The sequence below is a fragment of the Triturus cristatus genome, chromosome 4_2, assembly GCF_964204655.1.
Source record: "Triturus cristatus chromosome 4_2, aTriCri1.1, whole genome shotgun sequence".
NCBI classification, from domain to species: domain Eukaryota; kingdom Metazoa; phylum Chordata; class Amphibia; order Caudata; family Salamandridae; genus Triturus; species Triturus cristatus.
In genome coordinates this window covers 159,256,477-159,278,748 of record NC_140586.1, presented here as the reverse complement: position 1 = coordinate 159,278,748, position 22,272 = coordinate 159,256,477, and the positions used below count along the sequence as shown (strand labels likewise).

The 22,272-nt window shown below is 42.6% G+C and overlaps 1 long non-coding RNA gene across 3 annotated transcripts in view; it reads left to right on the top strand.

Annotated features, from left to right (window-relative positions):
- Positions 1-22,272, top strand: part of LOC146833245 (uncharacterized) — a 543,599-nt gene that overhangs the window by 462,670 nt on the left and 58,657 nt on the right. For all 3 annotated transcript variants that reach the window (XR_014960211.1, XR_014960210.1, XR_014960212.1), the window contains 2 exons: positions 15,074-15,244; positions 21,214-21,384. This is a non-coding gene — a long non-coding RNA (uncharacterized LOC146833245). The remainder of the gene's footprint in view (positions 1-15,073; positions 15,245-21,213; positions 21,385-22,272) is intronic.

Below are 22,272 nucleotides of genomic sequence, written 5' to 3'. Positions count from 1 at the left end.
CCAACTGGAAGATGAACACATCTAGTCCAATAAAACATACTCTGGCAGAATCCGCAGCTTGCTCAGGTACTTTGACGATATTCTTATCATCTGGCATGGAGAGGAGGGTAGCACAAAAGATTTTGCGAACTGGATTAACCATCTGAATCCCTTTTTAAGCTTTACCATGTCCACATACAGTACAGAGATATCAATCCTGGACGTCAATATTGTAGCAAAAGGTGGCACCCTCTACACAAAACTGACCAACCGCAACAGCCTGCTACACTTTGAAAGTGCTCACCCATGATCGCTAAAGGAGAATCTGCCTATCAGACAATATTTGAGGATCCGGAGAAATGGTTCTGATCTTGACAGTTACAGCAAAGAAGCAGACAAACTAACAAAGAAACTGCAGGAAAAGGCCTCCCTTAAAAAGGTGATAGACCAGGCACGCAAGAGATCTCGTTATACACCGCGCTCCGCCCTACTGGAGACTAACATTAAAACAGAAACTGAGGCACTTATATGTCTCACCACGTACAACTCATCTAATGCCATCAAGAAAATTATTAATAACAAATGTCAAATACTAACCTCTAAACAACTTACATTTGAGAAGCCCATGTTTTCCTTCAGACGTAACAAGAGCCTTAGAAACACTCTGGTCCATACAGACAGTTACAAATCAAAACAGAACTAACAAGTTAACTTGTATTGTATTGTAATTGCATTTATATAGCGCTTACTACCCCTGATGAGGCGTTGAAGCGCTTTTTGGGCAAGTAGCACGCTACTCTGGAACCCAAGAAGGATTAGTGTTGAATTAGTATAGTGAAATATGAAAGTAATTTGAGTGTCCACTTATCAAATTTAATATTTCACTATACTAATTCACCACTAATCCTTTATGGGTTCCGAGTAGCGTGCTACTCGCCGAAAAAAGCGCTTCAAACCTCATTAGGGGCACTAAATAAATTCAACCCTTTTTCCCTCTTCTATCCCTCCGCAATCCTTCTCAATCCAAATTACTGACTAATATCCACCACTCAAATTACTTTCATATTTCACCCTACTAATTCACCACTAATCCTTTATGGGTTCCATAGTAGCGTGCTACTCGTCAAAAAATATAAAGAGCTTCAACACTCCACCAGGGGTAACAAGCGCTATATAAATGCAAACCTTTTTCCCTCTTCTATCTCTCCGCTATCCTTCTCAATCTAAATAACTGATTAATAGCCACCACTCAAATTACTTTAATATTTCACTATACTAATTCACCACCAATCCTTATGGGTTCCGGAGTAGCGTGCTACTCACCAAGAAAGTGTATCAACACCCCATTAGGGCTAATAAGCGCCATATAAATGCAAACCTTTTTCACTCTTATATCCCTCCGCTATCCCTCTGAATCCAAATAACTGACTAACCTATCCACCACTTGAATTACTTTCATATTTAACTATACTACTTCAACACTAATCCTTCTTGGGTTCTGTGGAACCAACCACATGTAAAAGGCCACTATCCATGCAGCTCATGTGTTGTTTGCCAGTTCAATACCACCACTTCACACATTGATCTGGGCCTCGCCTACCCCTGGGAACAGCAAGACCCCACAAACTGTAATACCGAGAATACAGTGTACATGATCACATGCCCCTGTAAAGCCAAATACATTGGCATGACTACCAGAAAGGCGAAAGTGCGAATAAGTGAACATAGGATCACAATCAGAAGAGCAATCTCAGCCACCAAACTCACGGCCCACTGTCTTGAGAAGGGACAAGCAGACAAAGATCTGAAGTGGACCATAATCGAACGGGTTAAGGGTGGCATGAATATTGGGAAAAGGCTACTGGAAAGAGAACAGCGATGGGTCTATAGATTACAGATCCATGTACCGGAAGTGAATGATTCCATTCCATGGAATCAACTCAACCATAAATGAGTAAGAGTGACCTACACTTGGGACATCAAAAAATGTATACGGGCATTATACGGTACCCTCATGATACGGTGGTACATCTCCACCTAGTACATCTACTGGTATATGAGTTAACATGGGTACTCCTTATCCGCCCAGTGAGCCCGAAGTCCATATCATGTTGCAGGAAACACCATACAGATGCGGCATTGACTACCGTACCCCCGCATAATCTTCACACATAAGTAATAATGATAACGGATTAGCCGATGTGTAACCGCAGTCGGTGTTTACACTTTAACTCTCAGCCCAAGAAATAGTGAATACTGAGTCGAGACAGGGTCTGTCTACCATCACCACCTCATGAGCTTCCCGATTTATTAGTATAAACAGGCGATAATATGTAGACTTCCTTGGTCTAGGTGATAACTTATTATGGGTAGGCCTGGGCGAAGCACTACGCTACGCTCGCGTAGTTTGCGAAGTTCGCGCTACTTCGCACTACGCGAACTGCACGTAGCACAGTGCGAACACGCGTAGCGTAGTGTTGCGTAGTGCTGCGGTCATTTTTTGCTTGCTCGCGGTCCTCAACGTCAAGTTGGCGACCGCGAGCAAGCAAAATGACATCCTGGCGAGACTTTTTCCTTGTTCGCGATCGCGAGCATGGAAAATAAACCTCCCAGCGAGATTCCCAACGCGAGAAGGTCAGGTTTCTCATTGCGAGGGGTCGCGTATGCTCGCGACCGCTCGCGATGAGAAACTACCAGTTCGCGTTGAGAAAGCTGCAGCTCGAGTAAAAATCTACTCGAGCAGCAGAAAACTACAGCTAGCACTGTGCAAGATGCCATTTTCAATGATTGCACAGTGCCGGTTGCTTGTCCGCACTGTGCAATCATTGAAAACAACATCTTGCACAGTGCGAACATGTTACTTCGCAGTTCGCGAAGTGCTACGCGTAGCTCGCGTAGTGCGAACTTCACTTTGCGTAGCTTCGCGAAGTGCTACTTCGCGAACTACGCCCACCCTTAATTATGGGCAGAGGTAGTAGCCAACCACAATCCCCATGATACTGCCCGGGATTCATAGTCCATCCTGGAACTCACAGAGCGAACGTCCTCAACAAGCACAGGGAGGCCACCCGGAAACGCAGTAGGTTCCCAGCACATCTCTTGGCAGATGCCGGGAGACGCGGACTGAAGAAGGTGAGGAGACGCGGACCGAACAGGTGAGGCACCGGGGCAGGACCTTTGGGAAGTAAGAGGCACAGTTAAGCTTGGAGGTGATCAGAACTCTGAGCACAGTAGGTGTGTTAAAAAACGAGAAACAACTTTTATTGAAGCAAATGTTTCTTTGATTTTTTCTCTTCTTTTACTTTTGACGCGTAATTTAGACTCTCAAGACACTAATACCTACACACTGGGGTAAGATGATCTTTACATTACGAGTGGTTTTGAGATGAAAATAAAAGAATCACGGGCAGTACGCAAGCAGCAACTTTTGTTTGAGTGGTGAGATGCAGGATGAATGTTACGTGAAGATGTGTACAATTACACTTATTTCATGGGTTAGGTGGTTGGATGCAAATGGCATCACCACCTCACACTAGTAGACGCCTTAGGTGAATTTGACACCCTTAAGGCTTGGTTACGATTGTGATAACCACAGATTATATTCACACTATAGTGGCGAATTTGCAGTTACCAATCATCAATGAAGCACAGCAGCGTATTCCCAGAACCAACGCTCTATACAGCACAGCAGCTTATGCTTTTACAACAACTCACTGAAGCAAAGCAGTGTACTCCCAGTTACCACTCCTCAATGTAGCACAGTAGCAAATTTTCAGTTACAAACTCTCAATGAAGCACAGCAGCCTATTCCCTGTTACCAATGCTCAATACAGCACAGCAGCGTATTCTGCTACCACACCTCAGTGAAGCAAAACAGTGTACTCCCAGTTACTACTCCTCAATGTAGCACATTCACAAATTCGCAGTTACCAATCATCAATGAAGAACAGCAAAGTATTGCCTGTCACAAACGCTCAATAAAGCACAGCAGCTTATTCTTTTACAACAACTCACTGAAGCAAAGCAGTGTACTCCCAGTTACCACACCTCAATGTAGCACAGTAGCGAATTTTCAGTTACAAACTCTCAATGAAGCACAGCAGCTTATTCCCTGTTACCAACGCTCAATACAGCACAGCAGCATATTCTGCTACCACACCTCAGTGAAGCAAAACAGTGTACTCCCAGTTACTACTCCTCAATGTAGCACATTCACAAATTCGCAGTTACCAATCATCAATGAAGAACAGCAGAGTATTCCATCACAAACGCTCAATAAAGCATAGTAGCTTATTCTGTTACGACACTTAAGTTTAGCGCAGCAGCCTACGCCCAGTTACCACCCCTCAAAATAGCACAGTAGCGAATTTGCAATTACAAACTGTCAATGAAGCACAGCTGCGTATTCCCTGTTACCAAAGCTCAATAAAGCACAGCAGCGTATTCTGTTACCACACCACAGTGAAGCAAAGCAGTGTACTCCCAGTTACTACTACTCAACGTAGCACAGTGGCCAATTTGCATTTACCAATCATCAATGAAGCACTGCAGCGTATTCCCAGTAACCAACGTTCAATACAGCATAGCAGCATATTCTGTTACCACACCTCAGTGAAGCAAAGCAGTGTACTCCGGGAAACAGTGTTTACAGTGCTGCAATTACATCGCATTACTTTTACAACGCGGTCGTTACAACAACCGCGTTGTTAGAAAGCGATACCTTTACGTCGCAAGTCATTAGATTGACTTGCTGTAGGGGGCGCTCTAACCTAAGGAATAGTATAATTTACCATTCCAACACCTTCTCTGATGTTGTGCACGCTGGAGTTGGAATAGTAAATTATACTATTCTTAAGTCCAGCGCCCTACAGCAAGTCGATCTAATGACTTGCGATTTAAAGGTCTTGTGTTCTAACCAGTGTAGAACGTGATGAAATAGCATGCGTTGTAACATGCTTTATTCGTACTCTTCATCAATGAAGCACAGCAGCATATTCCCAGTTACCATCCCTCGAAGGAGAGCAGCGTAATCCCAGTTACCACACCTGAATCTTAAAAATACGTACTCTGTTGCCACCCCCAATGAAGCATAGTGGAGTACACCAGTTTTCAACTCTTGAAGACGCACAGCAGCATACTCCAGTTACCACCCATCATTCTAGCACAGTGGCAAATTTGCAGTTACCAATCGCCAATGAAGCACAGCAGTGTGTTCCCTGTTACCAATGCTCTATAAAGCACAGCAGCGTATTCTGTTACCATACCCCAGTAACACACAGCAGAGTACTCTCAGTTGCCGCCCCACAATGTAGCACAGTAGCGGATTTGCAGTTACCAATTATAAATGAAGCATATTCAGAGTAATGAACGTTCAATACAGCACAGCCGTGTATTCTGTTACCACACCTCAGTGAAGCAAAGCAATTTAATTCCAGTTACTACTCCTCATTGTAGCACAGTTGCGAATTTGCAGTTACCAATCATCCATGAAGCACAGCAGCATATTCCGAGTTACCATCCCTCGAAGCAGAGCAGCGTAATACCAGTTACACCTGAATCATAAAACTACCTACTCTGTTACCACCTCCCAATGAAGCACAGTGGAGTACCCGAGTACACCAGTTATTCCCCCTCTACGATGCACAGCAGCATACTCCAGTTACCCCCATGATTGTAGCACAGTGGCAAATTTGCATTTACCAATCGCCAATAAACCACAGCAGCGTATTCTGTTACCACACCTCAGTGAAGCATTCAATTTACTCCCAGCTATTACTCACCAATGTAGCAGAGTGACAAATTTGCAGTTACCAATCATCTTGGAAGCACAGCCGCGTATTCCCAAAGCAGTGTTTTCCCAGTTACTACTCCTCAATGTAGCAGTGACAAATTTTCGGTTACTAATCGTCAATAAAGCACAGCAGCTTATTCCCAGTAACAAACACTCAATTCAGCACAGCAGCGTATTCGGTTACCACACCTCAGTGAAACACGGCAGAGTACTCACAGTTATCGCCCCACAATTAAGCACAGTAGCGAATTTGCAGTTACCAATCATCAATGAAGCACAGCAGTGTAGTCCCAGTAATGAATGCTCAATACAGCACAGCAGGGTTTTATGTTACCACACCTCAGTGAAGCAAAGCAGTGTATTCCCAGCTACTAATCCTCAATGTAGCAGTGATGAATTTGCAGTTACCAATCGTCAATAAAGCACAGCAGCTTATTCCCAGTAACAAACACTCAATTCAGCACAGCAGCGTATTCTGCTACCACACCTCAATCCAGCGCAGCAGCGTATTCCCAGTTACCACCCCTCAATATAGCACAGTAGCAAATTCGCAGTTACCAATCGCCAATAAACCACAGCAGCGTATTCCCAGTTACAAACGCTCAATACAACACAGCAGCATATTCTGTTACTGCACCTCAGTGAAGGACAGCAGAGTACTCCTCGTAGTCCGCACCACTCTTCAGTGAAGCACAACAGCGTAGTCCCAGTAGTGTACTCCATTACCACCCCTCAATATAGCACAGCAGCGAATTCGCAGTTGCAAATTGTCACTGATGCACAGCAGCGTATTCTCTGTTACCAACGCTCAATAAAGCACAGCAGCGTTTTCTGTTATCACACCCCAGTGAAACACAGCAGAGTACTCACAGTTATCTCACCTAAATTAGAGGCAGTTGGGCATTAATCAAAACCTCCTGGGGTACCAACCATTCAAGCGCGCGAAATCACAAAAATACGTACTCTGTTACCACCACCTCCCAGTTAAGCACAGCAGAGCACACCAGTTATCACCCCTCGAAGATGCACAGCAGCATACTCCAGTTACCACCCATCATTGTAGCATAGTGGCAAATTTACATTCACCAATCGCCAATAAACCACAGCAGCGTATTCGGTTACCACACCTCAGTGAAACACAGCAGGTCAGGGTAGGCCCAACCATATTTCAGGGAGCACTTAAGAGAAAATGGCCAGGGGGTTTAAAGATTAAAAATCTTCCTACGGCTCCAGATATCCCTTAATTCACTGAATCGTAGAGGATATTAAAAATGGAAAAAGGGGGGGGTCGCAAGGAAGTAATGGTCGTATGACCCTAGTGCTGACATGTTTCAGTCCTTCAAAAACGACCAGCGTGGGTCCTGGTCTTTCTTCAGGGCAAAAATGTTTCCCTCCCTGGTGTTATTTATCTAGGATTTTCCTATATTCTAGTAGAGGGCAGAGAACTGCACTCATACGAAAAGGTAAGTAGAGCACTTATCTCCCATCCTGTTCCGTAATGTTTCATATCCATCTGTAAAAGAAACATATATTGGAATTGTTAAGCGCATACTTGTCCAATCCACGCTGCACCTGTGTCACACATACATGCCATTGGGACAGGTGCTATAGTTTGATTATAATCTGTGGTTATCACAATCGTAACCAAGCCTTAAGGGTGTCAAACTCACCTAAGGAATTTACTAGTGTGAGGTGGTAATGGCATTTGCATCCAACCACCTAACCCATGAAATAAGTATAATGGTACACATCTTCACGTAACATTCATCATGCATCTCACCACTCATACAAAAGTTGCTGCTTGCGTACTGCCAGTGATTCTTTTTTTTTCATCTCAAAACCACTTGTAATGTAAAGATCATCTTACCCTAGTGTGGAGGTATTAAAGTGTCGTAGAGACTGCAGTTTAGATGAGGGTAGCCTTATAGTCAGACTCTAAATTACGATCAAAAGTAAAAGGGGAGACAAAATTGAGAAAAACATTAGCTTCATTAGTTGTTTTTTTTTTTACACACGTACCTTGGTCGTAGTTCAGATCACCTCCAAGCTTCACTCCGCCTCTTACTTACTTCCTCAAAGGTCCTGCTGCCTCACCTATTTGGTCTGCGTCTCCTGGCATGTGCCAAGAGTAATGCCGGGAACCTACTTTTACAAGTCATTCTCAGACCGTTTCCAGGTGGCCACCGGACGGAACTCAGCCCCCTGTGCTTGTTGATGACGTTCGTTCCGTAAATTCCAGAAAGGACCACGAAACCCGGGCGCCATTACGGGTATTGTAGTTGGCTACTAACCACGGCCATGGTAAGTTATCAACTAGACTGAGGAGGTCTTCGTATTATCGCCTGTTTATACTAATAAATCGGGGATCTCATGAGGCGGTGATGGTAGACCGCCCCTGTCGTGACTGTCAGTATCCACTATTTCTTGGGCACAGAGTTAAAGTGTAATCAGCGACTGCGGTTACACAGCGGCTGATGAGTTCTTATTACTTATCTGTGAAGATTATGTGGGGTACGGTAGTCAATGCCGCATCTGTATGGTGTTTCCTGTAACATGATATGGACTTGGGGCTCACTGGGCGGATAGGTAGTACCCATGTTAACTCGTATACTGGTATATGTACTAGGCGCAGATGTACGACCGTATCATGAGGTTAACACAGTGGCCAATTAGCAGTTATCAATTGTCAATAAAGCACAGCAGCTTATTCCCAGTAATGAACGCTCAATACAGAATTTTCTGCTCCCACATCTCAGTGAGGCACAACAGCGTACTTCCATTTACCACCCCTCAATATAGGACAGTAGTGAATTTGCAGTTACAAATAGTCAATGAAGCACAGCAGCGTACTCCCAGTTGCCCTCCTCATAGTCCGTACCACTCTTCAATGAAGTACAGCAGCATAGTCCCAGTTACCACCCCTCAAAATAGCACTGTTATGTTCCATATAGGTTCCCTAATAGGACCTGGTAGTCACCTAACTTTTCACCTATATTCTCCCTTCCATTTCATTACATAACGGTTCTTAGTACTGACTAGTTACGGTAATGTCTAAATATGACATGAGGTTTTCTCTGAAAAGCTTAAGCCTCATTCATTATGCTTGAGGATTCTTGGAATCACAGCTGGACAGCAGGTCTACCATCTCCTGCATCATAAAAACTATGTACCAGGGTCATTCTTTCCGTCACCTCAGTCCGGCATGACACAGCAAGGCATATCCCCAGGCGGTACAACTTTGGGTATTTATACAGCATCTCTTGCTGAGATAGTCAGAGTAGAAAAAGACTTCCATGCCGACACACTGACGCGAGACGCTGAGGCTCCAACAATCAGACACTCCATCTTGCAGTGTCTAACATCCCTTGCTGGGTGTTCAACTCGAGACCAAGACATGGTCCCACAGTCTCTCACTTGAGGTAATGGCGTTGACTTTATCCTAAAGGGATTCTTGACTTTACACCCACATACATGCTAGGTACAGTTAGGTACATCTAGTTAGGGATGCATCGTAGGAGTACGCATTCTTCTGTCATGTATTTTATATGCTTGCTTGTATTCATTGTTTTAGCACAATGGTAGAAATCTACCATGCTTTTACTCTGTTAGTGCTTATTATCATTTATATCTGTTACTGTCTAATGGTTGTTTCAGCACACCTATTTTACACTAGAATGACGCTGGTTCAATAAATACTTATTGGAAAACGTCCCCATCGTTTATTCTGTGTATCCCTCCGAGACGAAGTGAGCACGAGTGACTGAGCAAAAAGTAGTTCTCTGTTTCCACGATTCTGAGGGATGAGGGTTCTCATGTTCGATAGTTGCCAAGAACTATTCTTTCCTTGGTAAGAGGAGTTTCTAGTGGCACTGTGATCTAGCTGGTATACAGACTGACATCCAGTAGAGGTGTCCAGAATCAGTCTGACTCCAATCCTACAGTATATGTTGTCTAAACGCGCAGATCCTATAGAGATTTATATGAGCTACACGACATTGCGCTCAATGTTGGTTTAGTAATTATTTGATAGTCAAATCTGAGTAGTTCAGTCGTGCTTTTCTCAGAGACCCCTACTCCTATTTCCCCAGAGACGTCTGGAGTGGGAAGGGAACTATCCGGCCACAGCTGAGCCGGCTAAATTATTATTTATTGGCTGTAGGTTTATCAAGCTTGAAGGTCAAACAGTTCCTATTGTGCATAAAACCTTCTCAGCTTCCTTGATACTCTTCCTTGAGATTCTTTTTCGACAATGACAGAAGACGACGCTGTGCGAGCACGGCACGTTTTAGCACAGGAATTAACATTTCAGAAAATGTTAGAAATGCCCTTACTCAAAAGCTAACCAACTATGGAGTCACAGCTAGGGGTGGGACAGTAACCTTCATGACTGAGGCTCAAGAATCATATAGAACAGAGGTATTCCATTCATAGGTTAAATTCCCACAAGCAGATGGACAATCAAATACATTTAATTTTTACACTGAAGATGAACTACCAGAGGAATACAGTCCGTATGAGGACATTGTGCTCCTGGTAATTGAGCGGAATTTTATAAACTAGCTTAAAGGCGCCCTTTCCCATACAAGAAATAAAGCTAGACTAGGTCCGCTCGGAAGAGACAGGGCCACTTGTCCTGTCTTTGCAGCTTAGACACCGCATCTAGACATTGACACAATGCCAGTAGCAGACTTACGTACACTTCACAAAGAGATAATAAAACTCTACAGGAACATGACACAGTTTGTGATGAGAACATTGACACTACAGCCAACAAGTGCTACACAAAGTAGTCAAATTCAGAGTTCTACAACTAAAATTACACCACAAACGCTATACGCAGTTATGGGTAGAATGCCCATTAAACGTAAACAAATGTAATTCTGGATAGGCCAGAAAATAACACACAAGCCCTCAAGAAAAACAAAGAATGCTAGCAATCTGCTTGCCAAAGGGGATAGCTCCCCAGATAGAGGATTGTACCACTTGGGGCACAATTTTCACTGCCATATATACCAGAACACATGGTATCCTGTCATTAGCAGTACTACCAGACGTATTAAGACAAATACAAAATGAGTATGGAGAAGAACCTGCTCTGAACTCAGGGATAAAATTACTACGTATTTTTGCCCGGGTATCAGCTATTATATTAGCTAATATCTAAGGGGATGCAGCAGCACTGGCAATACGCCAACGCTTGAGGGATTTCACTCCTTTACAACAGGAACGTGAATTATCCAAAGTGATCACTGACACCTATGCTGAATTAGGCAGAGGTAGTTTGGGAGCTAGAGCAACAAAACCTCAACTGATGGGTGGTCCTGAAAAGGATAACACCAAGCAAGCACCTGATTATATTAAGAGGAGATGGGATAATAACACTAAAAACAAAAAGATTACAGAAAATAGATCGCTATCTAGGAGTGGGTCTCCTCAGCAGGAGAACTCCGACAGGAAATATAACCTTAGGAATAGGGATACCAATAAAAAACCTGACAGGTATCAGGATACTGATACACATTCCTCTCGTTCCTTTCAGGGTTGACCAACAAAACTCCAAGAGAGAGAAGGACGGTCGGAACACAGACCAGAAGAGCGTACGAAGTCCAGAGACACACAACGCACTTCAAGCTACACTTCTAAAAAGGAAGACAAGCCACAATCTAAACCTCAATATAAAAAGAAGGTAGCAGGTCTCAAAGTTAGACATGCCCAGAATTCTGAGGACTCAACTTCTGAATGGGGAATGGGCTCTGACGATGCTAGACAGCGCAGCAGAAGTAACAATAGCTCGCCAGAACCTGATGGAATTTCTGGAGACCGCGGAGTTGAATAAGCACATCACGGTGGAAACACCTGATAGAAGGATAAGTGTCCCACATAGGTTACATGAGATAACAATCCAAATGGAGGTGGACAAACCCAGAAACGTTAAAGGTCTCTTTTGGGAGAACGTGACTTATGGCTATGTCATACTTTAAGCTGAACAAGATTGGCTTCCTGAAATTGTTATGGATTGCCCCAAAGGAGAAACTGTAATTTTACCATCTTTTTCCTGCCACGTTCCAATTTACTTAAAACACACATACGCATGGGAGTGGGTGGTAGCCCTTGCTCCAGCACTTTATGGCAACTATGTTGGGTGGGATGCTGAGTCACCGCACCATGTAATACCAGTAAAAACTACTCCTACTCCAGAACCAATACTCAATAAAACAAGATGTGAAAAAACAGGTCAGGGAGATCTTAGATCAACTTGAATACCAGGGTGTAATAGAACCTTGCACTTCTGCAATGAACAATCCTTTGTTTCCAGTAATGAAACCCGATAATTCATATCGTCTAGTTTTAGACTACTGACATTTGAACACATACACTAAAACATTTGCAGTACAGAATGCACACAGTGGCGCATCAATGAATAACATTGTGTGGAAAAAATTCAAAACAACACTAGATATCTCAAATAGATTCTCCTGCCAAAATATAGCGCCTGAAAGCAGGTAATTAACAGCATTTTCAGTGCTAGGTTCCCAGGATCAATTTCGTTGACTCCCCAAGGGTATAAGAATAGCCCTGGGTTGTTCAGCGCTAGGGTAACAGAATTACTTCACAATCTGGATGAAGAGGTATTATCCTATGTAGATGATATTTATCTGACGGATGATGATTTACAGGATCCCTAGACCAGGGTGAACACCATAATTTTGGGGTTTGCCTCTGCGGGTTACAAGTTGAAGTTGAACATTAAAAAATCTAAAATAGCCCACCTCAATGTCCTATTTTTAGGATACGAGCTATCAAGTGAAGGGAAAAGATGGCAGCTAACATTTTTGAAAAGTGTGCGCTGCTCCAACCCCCTAAATCTTTGAAAATCTTACAATCCATATTTGGATTTTTACATTTTGGCAGAACATACATTTTGGATTACGCAGAATAAGTAAAACCTTTCTAAGACTTAATAAGACCTGATTTCTCAGTTAGGCATTGGACACAGGAACATACAGGTATCCTTTGTTCCCTACAAGCTGACATCATAGCTTCAAAACACTTGCAGACACGTGTAAACGTATGCAATCTAGTGATCCACGTTGTAGCGGGTCAATCTGGGTATACTTACGTAACCTTCAATGAAGACGAACCAGTACCCATAGCATACAATTCACATTTGTACACAAATGGTGAAATGCGCTTTGCTTCTACAGAGAAAATCCTGATAGCAGTACAGACTGCTGTAGTGAGAGAAAGAGCACTGGCTCAGTCGAAACAAATAATTGTCGTAACTCCAGTGCCAGCCTTAGAGGCTGCTACAAAGGCTAGCTTTCCTAATGCTAAATCCTTAACATCCAAGATGGATACACTGGGCTAATTCTCTCACTGCAACGGATGTAGAATACAGATATGATCCAAGGCTAAAAACACAAGCATTTCTGCACTGTGAACCAGAATATCCTCTCCCAAATTAAATAATGCCTCTAGATCAGTATGAATATATTATTTACACTGATGGATCTGCTCAGCATTACAGTGCCACTAGTGCGATTGTAAAAGGTCTTATGCGGGAAGGCAAGCTCCATCCCAGTGATACAAAGACACAGTATCTAGGAGACTGCACGGCTCAGCTGGCAGAATTAAAACCCTAATACTGGCACTAATAAATACGGATTGAGAATTCCCCACACTCATAGTGTGTGATTAATTTTACTGTGTCCAGTCATACAAGGAATATCTTCACTACTGGGGTCAGAACGGGTTTAGAGACTCTAAAGGTTGCACAATTAAGCATAAGTTGCTATGGGGACAAGTAGCCGAGTAGAAAAACGAACTACCAAGAGCTCACATGATACGCTGAGTCATCAACATGATGGTGTTCACGTTGAAGGGAATTAATTGGCTGATGAAGCTGCAAAGATGGCAGTATGAACTGCTGCCGTAGCTGCAATCAATCGTTCAAAAATGAGCTTAGACCGCCAAATAATGGTAGGTGTCATTGCTTCACGTATAAACAGCACAGCCCTACAGAAAGGTTTTCAACTCAAATACTCCTACAAGTTAGATGCAAACAACAATCCGTATGCTCAGATTCCTGGAGTGGGGGATAGAGTAATACCAAACATGGATCGCAGATTAGGTTTAATACTAGCTGCACATGAGGGTCTATGTTCTGCACACACAGGGATTACTGCGACAGTTTATTTATTGAAACAACGCTAGTGGTGGCCTGGTTTAACAAAACAGACAAAGAATTTTGTCTTAAAATGTGAAATCTGTCAGAAGATGGAGGGTTCCACTGTGACACGTCCAGCGCAGACACCTCTACTAATATCAGACAGACAATTAGTGTTACGAAGTCACCCACCTGTGCTCCAGTTTGTTCCTTCTCCGATGCTGCTTGATCCCGACTCCCTCTGAAGCCCACCGGGGCAGCAAGCGCTTGGCGCTTGTCACCCAGATGGACCCCCGAGGGGGAAGGGGGGAATTGGAAGAGAGAGAGAGAGAAGAAGACCAACAATGGATTCGCGACTGGATCCTATCCTGGGTATTCTTCAGGGAAAGGGAGATGATCGGAATGCTTGTTCTCTCTAATTGCGCCACTTGGAACTTCAACAGGTTCTAGTTAGCTACGCAACTTGTGAGATGAATCTATTGAAGAGGACCAAAGATACATGTAAGCTATCATCAATGTTAACATAAACTTGATTAAACAATTCAATCACTAGGTTTCAAGTGTTTCCTTTCTCTCTTCACATACCATTTAAGCGTTTTCCAGAGGTTACTTTCAATTCCAGGAAAAGTGCCTTTTTCTGGGTGCCTTTAACAATACTGCGCCTTTTCACACATAAAAAACAATATTCAAATTACAACATATTAATCATGCCATTTAACATTGCTCCATTCGAACTGAAGTTTCAAATGATTCTAAAATAAAAGAATTATACTAACTAAAATTGAGTTCTTCTATTCGTAAATAATTGCACACACTGTTCCAGAGTTAGTCTTTTTCTTTCGAGTTCAATGCGTGAAATGTTCGTAAGAGCTGCTGTTGTACTTCAAGTCATAAATAATAAATGATTAAGGTTTGAACTGCCAAATAATTCACGTTCGCCTGAAGCGGCTCCTCAAGCCTTGGAAAGCTGCTTTAGTCTCAGTTACTTGCCTTGGTTCTTTGAGTCTTGAAACAGAATGAAAATTCTTACCTTAATTACATTAGTTTACCTTGCGATAGAAGTTACCCGGGTTTGTGAGGGTTGCTAGGCGCCTGTTTGTTTACTGATATTTTTCCTCTTGTTTTCCTTCTCTTAGGTCACCGGAAGCAGAGCGCCGTAGAAACGGAAGAAGACCCAGCCGGACCTTCTATTCTGAAGCGCCCTCGAGGAATCAGGAACTGCTGCAGCTTCGGAAACAGATTGGGAGACGTGGGGAGGATCAAGGACCGAAGTGGGACCGGTGCTGCATCCGAAGAAGCGGAGTCAGGTGAGTTCGGCCAGCAGGAAGCGAAGCATCGGGACTAAGTGGGTGGGGGCTTAAATACCTTTGGTTATGCTAATGCGAAGGCTCCTAACAACGTGTCCTAGGTGTGCCTCCTTGATTAGCATAACGCACGGAGCGATCTACAGTTTACACGTGCATAGCATGTGTCTTGAAACGCCAGCACAACAAAACTGTTTGCACGTGCACAACATGTGCCATGAATCGTGAAACGAGTGCAACCTTGCCATCATGATTAAGAAACAAACATTGATACCTGCAATTGTAACATGATGCCAACTGTAGTTGAATAAGTGTAATAAATACAAGTTTGCCATCATGACCAATAAACAAACATTGATCCCTGAAAGTAAAGCATAATGCCAATTGAAGTTGAATAATTGAAGAGGTATTTTACACAGCACAATATTTCTAAGTGCAATACCAACTAGACCAGGGATTGCGTTCTACTGCATTCAGGTTTTCGTAACAGTTCCACCCCCCCCCCCCCCAAAGGTCTTCTAATCGGGCGAGGTTTGTCTGGATGTAAAGCATGAAAGGACCGAATGAGGCGTGGGGCGTTAACATTCTTTTCACGTTCCCATGATCTTTCAGAGGCATCATAACCCTTCCAATCAATCAGATAGTGTAAACGGCCACATATGCGTTTAGAATCTAAAATGCGATTAACCTCGTATTCCACGTGATCACCCAAAATTACTGGTGGAGGTGGATTATCTTGCCGAGTAGAGGGATCAAGTGGTTTAAGTAAAGAAACATGAAATACAGGATGGGATAACAAGTTCTTTTGGTAAAATCAATCTTACAGAAACTGGGGTCAAAATTTTCTCAATCGGATAAGGTCCAATGTACCTTGGTTTTAATTTCTTTGGACTATCCATTTGAATATTCTTGGTTGAAAGCCAGACAAGATCTCCTACCTGATAAGGCGGAGTTGGGTTCCTATGTTTATCTACAGTCAGTTTCATTTTGAGTTTGTGCCTTGTTAAACTTTGTTTAGCCAGATCTTGTAACCTTTTTAGTTTGTGTAAACGCTCTGTGACTGCTGGTACAGTATCCCTTAAATCTGGAGGAATAGTCTGAAGAGATCGTGGATGCATGCCAGTAATAAAAAAAAAAGGTGAACAGCCTAAAGCTGCATGATGGTTATTGTTGTACGAGAATTCAGCTAATGGTAAGACCTCATCCCAACTTGCAGATACTGTGGATGTCAGACAACGTAGAGTTTGTTCCAGGTACTGATGTAATTTCTCTGTCTGACCATCCGTCTGTGGATGAAAAGCTGAGGACAATGCAATGTCTATTCCCAAATTTTTACATAATTGTCCCCAGAATTTGGAGACGAATTGGGGGCCTCTGTCGGACACAATTTTACTGGGCAGGCCATGTAGTTTTACTATGTGATTAATAAAGATGTCACTGAATTCACTTGCGTTAGGTAGTTTAGTCAATGGAATGAAATGTCCCATTTTAGGTAGTTGATCAACTACCAAAATAGTGGTGTAAGTATGCGAGTTAGGTAAATCGGTGATGAAATCAAGACTAATGGTGTGCCAGGGAAATGGGGTTATTGGCAATGGTTGCAAGGGTCCAGCGGGCGACTGGTGGTTTGATTTTTGCCTAGCACATACTGGACTTGACTTTACGTATTGCTGAATATCCTTACTAATGTTGTTCCACCAAAAATGTCTCTGACATAACTCTAAGGTTTTATGTATCCCAGGATGCCCTGCAAAACAGGAATCATGATTCCAGTTTATTATCTGTTGTCTTAGTTAACCCGGGGGAACGAACAATCGTTTGTTATGTAGAAAATAGCCTTCATGTATAGAGTTTAGTGTGTGTGAAAGCCATTCTTGCTGATTTAGCGTCTGAAAGCTCTGTTTTAATTGAGTTAGAAAGGTGTCTACATGTGAGAATGCTATTACCTTTTCTGATGGTATGATATTTTGAACTTTTATCTTTTCTTCTGGTTGTCTATCACAAACTAATCTTGAAAGCGTATCAGACAACAGTTGTTTCTGTCCTGGGCGGTATGTGATAATAAAATCAAATTCACTAAAAAATAACAACCAGCGCATTTGTCTGGGAGTTAAAGCCTTACCAGTGGTAAAAAATTGTACATTTTTATGGTCCGAAAATATTGTGATGGTATGTTTGGCTCCCAGTAAGTGATGTCTCCATTCAAGAAATACCGCCTTGATTGCCAATAATTCTCTTTCAGCAATCGTGTAGTTTTGTTCTGCTGGTAAGAGTTTACGAGAATAAAAGGCAATAAGATGCAAACGTCCAGTTGTTAAATCTTTTTGCATTAAGACCCCTCCCAAGGCTGTTTAGGAAGCATCTGCCTCCACAAAAAATGGTCTATCGGGATTAGGATGAATCAGAAGAGGGGCGGAAGTAAAGGCTTGCTTTAATGTTGAAAAGGCCTTGTCAGCATCTGAATTCCATTGGAATTTTGTTCCCTTTCGAAGTAGTTGTGTAATCGGAGTCACTATGTCAGAAAAGTTTGAAATAAAACGCAGATACAAATTAGCGAAGCCTAAAACTCGTTGAATCTCTTTTACCGAGGACGGTGTGGGCCAATTTAAGATTGCTTCAACTTTTTTTTGATCCATCTATATGCCTTCAGGGGAAAGCCAGTATCCCAGAAATTCAACCTTTTTGGTATGAAAAACGCATTTTTCAAGTTTTACGTACAAAGAGTTCTCCTTTAACCTTTGTAGTACTGAACGAACATGATGGACATGTTCCTCATCTGTTTTGGAAAAAAATAATATGTCATCTATATATACAATGACACATACATCCAATAAATCATGTAGTACTTCATTAATAAAGTACTGAAACGCAGCCGGGGCGTTGCAAAGCCCAAAAGGCATCACCGTATATTCAAAAAGACCGTATTTCATGCGAAATGCGGTCTTCCACTCATCGCCTTCCTTTACACGGACCAGGTGGTAGGCACCGCGTAAATCCAATTTGGTATAAATGCTTGACCCCTTGCCTTGGTTCAACAAAACTGGGATCAAAGGGAGAGGGTAACGATTCTTAATTGTAGCCTTGTTAACTGCGTGATAGTCAATACACGCTCTTAAATCGCCAGATTTTTTAGACACGAAAAAGAGCGGCGAAGAGAATGGCGACGTAGAATGTCGAATGAACCCTTTTTCTAAGAGTTCTTCCAGGTAAGTCTTAAGATATTGATTTTCTGGTTCAGTTAGAGCATAAATTCTTCTGCATGGTAAGACTGCTCCGTGAATTAAATCTCTTCTGCAGTCATAAATCCTGTGTGGTGGTAATTGTGTTGCTTGGACTGGGTCAAAGACGTCAGAGAAGTCTTGGTACTCACTGGGTATCTGAGGAACAACTGATTCAACTACAGAGCAAAATAACAGAGATATCGGGTCTTGCAATTCTTGGTAACAGTGATTTCTACAGTGAACTGAATCTAGAGTCACGGTCCGTTTAACCCAATCTATGAGAGGATTGTGCTGTTCTAGCCATGGAATACCTAATATGACTCCAAAAGTCAGAGGATCAATGAGGTCAAAAACAGTTTCTTCTGTGTGTCCATTTTCAGCGATTAAAGTCAGTGGTTTTGTGTGAAACTTCATTAAACCAGAAGACAAGGCAGACCCGTCAACTGCCCTAACAATTTCTGGTTCAGCCTTAGGAATTTGAGTTACTCCTAATTTATTAGCTAATTACAGATCAAAAAAGTTTCCTGTTGCTCCTGAGTCAATCATGACAGCTATACAGTGTCTATGTTGGGTAGTAAGTATGAAAGTCAGTCTAATTGTCAAATGTTTGGGTGTGTGAGTAAACACGTTTGTAGCGTATTGAGAGATCTGTGGTAGAATTGTTCTCGAAGAATCGATCTCGTCTTTCTTCGAGAACCCTAGTTTTCCGACTCTTGATGTACTGACTCTAACACTGCAATCCCTTTCTTTTTAGTTGGTTTTACTGGACAGTCTTTGGCATAGTGTCCAGCTTTGCCACAATAAAGGCAAAGATTCCCCTTTCGTCTGCGTTCCTTTTCCTCTAAGGAAAGAGGTCCTTTTAGACCTCCAATCTGCATTGGTTCTATGTGAGCATTTTTGTCTTCTGATTCTTTCTTTTCTACCTTAAAATGTAAGGCTCTAAAATCTCCTCTGGGTTTTTCACTTTTTCGCTCTCCCAATCGGTGATCTAATTTAACCACTAAATCTAAAAATTCAGTGTAATCTTGGGGAAGATCTACAATGTGTGCCAAGGAGTCTTTTAGGTCATCTCTGAGACCTCGATAGAAAAGAGATATCCTTTTATCTTCTGGCCAATGCGTCTCAGACAGTAATCTATTAAAGGTGGTGACATAAGTAATGAGGTCTTTAGAACCCTGGCGGAGATTCAATAACTCATTATCAGAAGCATGTATAAATAAATGTTTGGCAAATAATCCTGACATAGCAGTTTTGAAAGCGTTTAAATCATGCAGCAAGGGGTCATTAACGTCAACCAAGGGCATAGCCCAGCTAGCTGCCACTCCCCCCAAATATGAAATAATGAACGCTACCTTAGAAGTGTCTGAGGTAAAAATCTGTGGCTTACATAAAAAATTGAACTGGCATTGACTCATGAAGGTAGAGAAGCGACTACTATCCCCTGTGAAACGTTCAGGATTGGCCAATGGAACAGGACTGGGTGAAACCACGGTAACTTGGAGATTTTGATCGGAATTGGCTCACAAAGTTTGGGCAGGATTGTGAACATGGGGATTAAATTTAGAAGGGGCGATAATAGGTTTACTAACTTCTGAATGTGGATCCCTCCAACTAGTAAAACCTGTTTTGGTCTTATCTAGCTCTAGCCTAAGGGCCTGATTCTCCTGTCTTAACTCATGCATTTCTCCTGCTAATCTGCGAACCAATGCGGTTAATTGGGACGGGTCCATTGCATCATTCTCACACTCCATAATGAAAGATCGAAGAAGGAACAGGTGTTTGCGGCTTCGCTTTCTGTTACGAAGTCACCTACCTGTACTCCAGTTTGTTCCTTCTCCGATGCTGCTTGATCCCGACTCCCTCTAAAGCCCATCGGGTAGCAAGGTATTGCCGCTTGTCACCCAGATGGACCCCCGAGGGGGAAGGGGGGGAATTGGAAGAGAGAGAGAGAAGAAGACAAACACTGGATTCGTGACTGGATCCTATCCTGGGTATTCTTCAGGGAAAGGGAGATGATCGGAATGCTTGTTCTCTCTAATTGCGCCACTTGGAACTTCAACTGGTTCTAGTTAGCTACGCAACTTGTGAGATGAATCTATTGAAGAGGACCAAAGATACATGTAAGCTATCATCAATGTTAACATAAACTTGATTAAACAATTCAAGCACTAGGTTTCATGTGTTTGCTTTCTCTCTTCACATACCATTTAAGCGTTTTCCAGAGGTTACTTTCAATTTCAGGAAAAGTGCCTTTTTCTGGGTGCCTTTAACAATACTGCGCCTTTTCACACACAAAAAACAATATTAAAATTACAACATATTAATCATGCCATTTAACATTGCTCCATTCGAACTGAAGTTTCAAATGATTCTAAAATAAAAGAATTATACTAAAATTGAGTTCTTCTATTCGTAAATAATTGCACACACTGTTCAAGAGTTAGTCTTTTTCTTTCGAGTTCAATGCGTGAAATGTTCGTAAGAGCTGCTGTTGTACTTCAAGTCATAAATAATAAATGATTAAGTTTTGAACTGCCAAATAATTCACGTTCTCCTGAAGCGGCTCCTCAAGCCTTGGAAAGCTGCTTTAGTCTCAGTTACGTGCCTTGGTTCTTTGAGTCTTGAAACAGAATGAAAATTCTTACCTTAATTACATTAGTTTACCTTGAGATAGAAGTTACCCGGGTTTGTGAGGGTTGCTAGGCGCCTGTTTGTTTACTGATCTTTTTCCTGTTGTTTTCCTTCTCTTAGGTCACCGGAAGCAGAGCGCCGTAGAAACGGAAGAAGACCCAGCCGGACCTTCTATTCTGAAGCGCCCTCGAGGAATCGGGAACTGCTGCAGCCTCAAAAATAGATCGCGAGACGTGGGGAGGATCAAGGACCGAAGCGGGACCGGTGCTGCATCCGAAGAAGCGGAGTCAGGTGAGTTCGGCCAGCAGGAAGCGAAGCATCGGGACTAAGTGGGTGGGGGCTTAAATACCTTTGGTTATGCTAATGCGAAGGCTCCTAACAACGTGTCCTGGGTGTGCCTCCTTGATTAGCATAACGCACGGAGCGATCTACAGTTTACACGTGCATAGCATGTATCTTGAAACGCCAGCACAACAAAACGGTTTGCACGTGCACAACATGTGCCATGAATCGTGAAACGAGTGCAACCTTGCCATCATGATTAAGAAACAAACATTGATACCTGCAATTGTAATATGATGCCAACTGTAGTTGAATAGGTGTAATAAATACAAGTTTGCCATCATGACCAATAAACAAACATTGATCCCTGAAAGTAAAGCATAATGCCAATTGCAGTTGAATAATTGAAGAGGTATTTTACACAGCACAATATTTCTAAGTGCAATACCAACTAGACCAGGGATTGCGTTCTACTGCATTCAGGTTTTCGTAACAATTAGCGTGTGTCTATCTGGGCCACTACATTCGGATGGGCCTTACAAGTATATCTTGCTCGCATTGGATTCATGCTCGAGATTCCTATGGGTATAGCCTCAGCACTCGGTTGATGCTTGAACTGTTATAAAAGATTTGGGGGTCTTCATAGGGACATACGCAGTTAGCGCATTACATTCAGACCGTGGCCCCCGTTTTGCGCTCGGGCTTACAAGTAAGCTATTGAAGGTTTGGGTGTAGCATTGGGGTACTCCTCTCCGTACTATCCCGAGGGAAATTCAGTCATGGAGAGGAAAAACCGGGACTTAAAGCAGTCTTTAACAGCAAGAGCATTAGGTTCGTGTGGCAGTTGTGTCAATCACCTATACTGGGGACAGCGTGCCCTCAACAACATGCCGAGAA